Source organism: Phacochoerus africanus, chromosome 5 (genome assembly GCF_016906955.1).
Source record: "Phacochoerus africanus isolate WHEZ1 chromosome 5, ROS_Pafr_v1, whole genome shotgun sequence".
Taxonomy (NCBI): Eukaryota; Metazoa; Chordata; class Mammalia; order Artiodactyla; family Suidae; genus Phacochoerus; species Phacochoerus africanus.
This window is the reverse complement of record NC_062548.1, coordinates 103,636,975-103,643,106: the sequence shown is the minus strand read 5'-3', so window position 1 is coordinate 103,643,106 and position 6,132 is coordinate 103,636,975. Positions and strand designations below refer to the sequence as shown.

The following is a 6,132-nucleotide window of genomic DNA, read 5'->3' as shown; positions in this document are numbered from 1 at the left end:
TTTTATTAATTGATAAATGCTGGTGTAGAGACAAGCTGCTTTTTAAGATGTTAAACTTAGAACTGTAAACGATGTTAAATAGTTTTCTGATTATTTTCTTGAAACCAACCAAGAAAGTGATGGGTTTATCTTTCCTTTCAAATACTTATACCTGCTGGAATAAGAAATGGCACTTTGGGCAAAAGAGTTGACAGTTTCTTACAAAGTTAAAACTATACCTAATAATTGACCCAATAATGTCATTTCTAGTTATACAAGAGAAATAAAAACATATCTCCACAAAAAGAATTGTACCTGAATTTTCATAGCAGCTTTATAGACAGTAGCTAAATGTAGAAGCAACCCAAGTGTTGATCAGGAGGAAAACTGATAAATGAATGTGTTTAATTCTACAACAAAATTCTACGACAAAATTTAGCATAACAATACAAAGGAAGGAACTACAAGATTAATTGATTTCACAGAGAAATCGATTAAAATAAAACTTTTGTTCCAAGAATAGCTTTGTACACTGGATATTTAGATTACTTGTTTTATTTTATTAAATAAATGTAAGGGTATAATTTTACCACCAACCTCTGTAGCTACATCTGCATGCCAGGGATTTTGGCATGTACATTTGTTTATATTCAGGACTCAGTATTTTGTTAATTCTTGTTAATCCTTCTTTTAACCCTTGATTTTAAAAAAGAAGATAAAAAGTGGAAGGCATGTAGCAGTCAGAGAACCATATGAGTTCTGAAATTCTCTGTGGAAGATGCTGTCAGCTCCTAGTACTCCAGGATAGGTCTTGACTCGTCCCAGCTTTGTTCCCACAGAATGGTACCCAGGTCCATCTCTTCTGCCAGCTCTTGACTCCACTTTCAGTATGTATCTTTTTCCATTACCCTCCTTGGCCATATCTGCAAAGTTAGAATTTGAGAGTTATGCCCTTCTTTGCAGCCAAGGAGATTTTCCAAACTGTTTTTTTTTCCTTTACAAGATTGAGGACCAGCTATAACTTTGCATCTCAAATATTTCAATATTTTAGGCATAGATGGCTCTGTTTTTGCTAGTACACATCTTTTTTCAAAGACTGATCAATTTCTTCAGCAAAAGCCACATTCATAATCCTTTTTGAGATAGAACTCTCTACATATTTAATTTCAGATAATTGGAGTACAAGTATCTATGTAACAAGATATTTAATCTTTCTAGAGACATTTAGGTCTAGGAGAAAGGTCTACTATATACCACTATATACCATCTAAATATTTTCAAAAATGTTAACAAATGACAAAATGGGATTAAAGCCACACTCTTCAGTCTTCACTTGGAGTCCATTTCTTAATGGTTGCATGCTATGTTTGATCTTTTCCCTGAAGCTGCATTTAAATGGCTCACTTTTGATTTAGTAAAAAACTCTTTACTCTGAATTTTACTTTTAATTTCCATCTAAACTATCTTGTAAACCAGCTAGTCTTGTTCTAATCCCCACCATTTTCTTGCATCACTATAATAAATGCAACTAGCAAGAACCAGCTCACACTTCACACTTTCAACGTTTTCTTTCAAAATCTCAGCATCCAATTTCACCCATTTGTTGGAGACATTTCCTGTTTTCAGGTTATTTTAGGCACCACTTTTACTAGTATATCACTATTGTGGAAGTCACTATTTTCCAGCCTCCTATGTTTCCTCATTTGTTGCCCAACAGTGAAAACATATTTCAAACTTCTGCTCACATTACGTGTACTAATATTCCTGCTGGACAAAGCAAGTCTATGGCCAATCGCTAAGTTAACATAATGGGAAGTTTAGTCTTCCCACATAGACAGTGGATGTGGGAAGCGTTTCCTGAATACTAGTCTTTATCTACCATATCAGAGTCATGATACATTTTTAAAGTAGCCTGTCTACAGAAAAAAAAGGTAATCAGAGAGAATGTTTGAAGCTCATCTTTTGAATTTTCAAATAAACATTTATATACATTGGTAGGAATCTTGCTAATTTTGCCACATAAATATTTTTATTATACTGGTGGACATGCCACTCTTTGAAAGGACATTTATGTACCTAGAGAGTGGTTGAAGTGTTTTTCTATTCCTATCACCATATCACAAAAAACTGGTAACTACTTCCCACTAGAGCTAGTGGACACAGACTACATAGAAAATTTTCTATCTGCAAAAGTTAATTATTTCTCAATCCCCTTGATATTTTCTGTCATCTTCCACAGAAAAAGAGGAAGCATGTTCAGTTGACAAAGTGGTTGCACATATGAACATAATCCTAATTGTTTAACCATTTTATAGCAAAGGAAATTCTGAGAAACATTTGCAGAAATAATTTCCCTTCATAAAGCATTTATTTTGGTAACTGAAAAAATGTCTAAAGATGACGAATCTTTTTATTTTCTGTTTTGCTTGCTTTTCATGAATCAAGATTATAGGAGGTAGGGGATTTATCGGCTGGTCCAGGAAAAGATATGACCATGTTAGGCAGTAGCACATCCAGCTTTGTCTGGTGATGCCTTGACAGGTTAGCATGTGGGAGAAATTTCCCACAAAACTAGCCTATCCAGAGGCTATGGCTCAGAGGTCTGCTACTCGGAGCAGGAGATAAGTAAACTCCCAGGGGAAAGGGGAAACTGAGACAGAACTTAGATATGTCAGTAAGTTGCTTACCCTCCTAGGGGGAGTCTTTGGTCAGACCACTCAAAAAGAGGGACCTTATAACTGCAAGGCCCCGTGTTACCACTAGATAACAGTTGTTGGGTGAGGTTTCGTGGGGTAGTCAAAGCAGGAAGCTTCTACATGGCTCAACATTTGCCTATTTGGTCTATTTTAAAAATAAGCAGATGTGCAAAAATGTGGGTCTGGCACTGTCAGGTTTTTAAACTGGAAGATCTCAGTCTGCAGGGAAGAAATAACATAGAGACTAATACACAGAGGCCGTTGTTTTGTTGTTTTTTTAATTTATTTTTTCTCATTTATGTAATAGTGAGGCAATAGAAAACATAGCAAGGTAGAATACATGGACTTTGGCTGCATCTGTGAGCTCCGATATACAGTTTTTAGCGACTTAGGTTAAGTACACGATTTAATGTCTCTGAACCCGATTCTCCTCTTCTCTAAAGTACAGTGATTAGATGAAGGGTCCACAAATGACTTGCAGGACAAATCTGGCCTACCGCTTGGTTTTGTAAATATTTTAATCGGACACAGCCACATTTGTTTGTTCATATATCGTCCATGGCTGCTTTCCTTCTCCAAAGGCATAACTGAACGTTTGTGAAAGTGACCAAATGGCTCACAAGCCTAAAATATTTACTATTTGGCCTTTTTTACAGAAACGTTTACAGACCTCCCCCCCCCCAGCCTATTCTATAACACAGGCTTCCTTCAGCTTAAACCTTTTGGACTTAAGAAAAAAAATTACAAGTCCAGATTTATCACTTTGGAGTTCCTGCTTCTTATTTTTACTTACCTTTTGAGCCATCATTCAGTACTTCTGCTGTGGAGTCCATTTGTAAGTTTCATGTCAAACATCACAGACATCATTTCTCACACAGCTAAAATTGATGTTTCTAGTCTTACTGAATAAATCAATAGTTACTTCATTTTCAGTCTAACCTGAAATGAAAATGGGAAGAGAAGGTTAAAAACAATGCAGGGAAATGAAAGATATAATATTTAATTGAAATAACATGAGTATTTTATGTTAAAAGAAATGTAATTACCTAATTGGATTTCAGCCAGTGGCATGCCTTCCCTGTGTCTTGGTTGAGTGACCCAGGTCATTCCATCTCATCAGGGGTTCAAGTCTACATTTTCACACATCATCTGGCAAAAGACAAAAATTAGTCAGAAGCAGCCCATTCATTTGAGGCACTTAGATTTTTATTTGGCAAACATTTCCATTAAATTATTAACATTTCAATGAGCAATCATTACTTATTACAAGAAGCTTCAAATTGTCAGAAATCAAACTGAAACCTCTCAGAAATCATTATGTCTCATTCCCTAATAAAAGGCAAGATCATTTGGCTATATGATGAGCAAAATTTTATTCAGATCTTCATTATATTGCCAGCTCAAGAATAGTAAGCCACATTATACAACTGTGCATCATATACATTTTTAAAATAACTTAAAGCATAATGAGAACATTCACCTAAAAAAAGAGATATGTGTTCGTCTCAGAATGTTTTTGCCATGTATATTTAAAATAATTCCTTCATGAGACTGGAGTGTGATTGAAGCCACAGTTTATTTAAATTCGTTTCTACTATGCATATGATTGTGATGGGCCAGTGGATATAGTAAAAAGATAATGACCATGAGTTTCACTGAGTTTTCAAAAAGAAAGTGCAAGATGGGAATTGAAAAATTTTAAATGTATTCTCTGTTTGCATGAAAAGTGAGGTACAGTATTTGACCAGGTATTCTAATTTTAATATTTATTGTTTGCTATATATGCAAATTCACAATGAACCACATCTAGATCTAGCTGATATAACCCAAATTGTTACCATGTATTTTTTAATTTTTAATAATTGGTTGACTCATGGATTAATTTATTGATTGCTAGATTGATTATCCTGGCCTGACTCCCTGTAACAAAAGTAGAAAGTTGCTTACCTATTGTTTTCTTTTTTTTATTTATTTATTTAAAAAAATTTTATTGTTATTTCCCCAATACAGTTTTTTTTCTACTGTACAGCATGGTGACCCAGTTACACATACATGTATGCATTCTATTTTCACACATTATCATGCTCCATCATAAGTAACTAGACATAGTTCTCAGTGCTACAAAGCAGGATCTCATTGCTAATCCATTCCAAAAGCAATAGTTTGCATCTATTAACCTCAGGCTCCCAATCCACCCCAGCCCCTCCCTATCCCCCTTGGCAACCATAAGTCTATTTTCCAAATCCCCGATTTTCTTTTCTGGGGAAAATTTCATTTGTTCCATGCATTAGATTCCAGATATCCCCATCAGTGCTTTTTACAACTATTTCCTTATTTAATACTGATGATATCCCTGTGAACTAGGTTCTTTTTATTGTCATTTGTTTGTTTCCATTTTATCACTGAGGATACTGAGGCTCAGGGTAAAGTGTACACTGAAAACAGAACAAAAAAGCAGAGCCAGGTTTCAAACACAAGTCTCCTGGCTTTGGATGTCTAAATGGAATAAGAACAAAAATATCATCTGTCTCATCAACCTAAGCTCATATTGATTCTGCCCAGGTTTGCTGACAATTGCATTCATAAGATGGATAGAATCCTATTTAGAAAATGACAATTAAAACAAAATCCTTTATAGTGCTTTTTGAGAAGCAAAAGGAATAGTTCTAGAATGGAAGCCATGAAATTAAAGATAAAAGCTTATAAGCAAATATTAATTGTGATGTCACATCAGTGGTGGTGATGTTTAAATCGGACATTTTTCAAACGTGCATTCCCTTTATTCCTTTGCTGCTGCCAGTGCTGTAGCACTGCATGTTTTCTCATATCCTACTTCCAACTGTATTAAGGGACTACCCCAGCAGAGTGCCTACTTGGACCCCATTTGATGAATAGCAACCCTGTGTAGGTGACATGGAGGGAACAACATGCCATGCCGATACACGCAGGGATTAGCAGGAAATGATAGGGCTTTGTGGCAGCTACCAGGTCAGATGGATCGTGCTTCCTTAGGCATAATAGATCAGCTGCCCTCACGCTGCGGCTTTTGTTGATGCTGTGGAAGCCATCCCAGCCTATCTCCAAAACAGCGTGCTTTTGACAAGGATTTTAGTTCCTGCTGCTGAACAGAGCACATTTCAATGCCTTGTTGGCTTATAGCAGCAGTTAAAAGAACACTTAGCCCAGCTTCCTTTATGGAAAGCTGTTGGCAGGTAGTAAAGAGCTGTATGGCACACCTGGGCAGGTGCTGAAAATGGCTTATGTTTTCAGGAACACGTCAAATTCTAGAAATTATAGTTCCAAGTATCCTAAAGTAAATTCCTATCAGGTATGGAACTTCTTCACTCAGAATTCCATTACAGAAATGGAGCCAGGTTTTCTTATATCTGACTTAAAAGTCTCTTGACAAGTACATTTTATTAAGAAGGGGTTAAACTGTTATAACAAGTTAAATAGT

At 35.8% G+C, this 6,132-nt stretch overlaps 1 long non-coding RNA gene across 1 annotated transcript; it reads right to left on the bottom strand.

Moving 5' to 3' along the window:
* Positions 1-518: 518 nt before the first annotated feature.
* On the bottom strand, positions 519-3,864 carry LOC125126852 (uncharacterized). The gene is made up of 3 exons (XR_007134806.1): positions 3,722-3,864; positions 3,469-3,614; positions 519-902 (listed from the first exon to the last, which is right to left on the bottom strand). It is a non-coding gene; the product is annotated as an uncharacterized LOC125126852 (long non-coding RNA).
* Between the last annotated feature and the right edge of the window lie 2,268 nt (positions 3,865-6,132).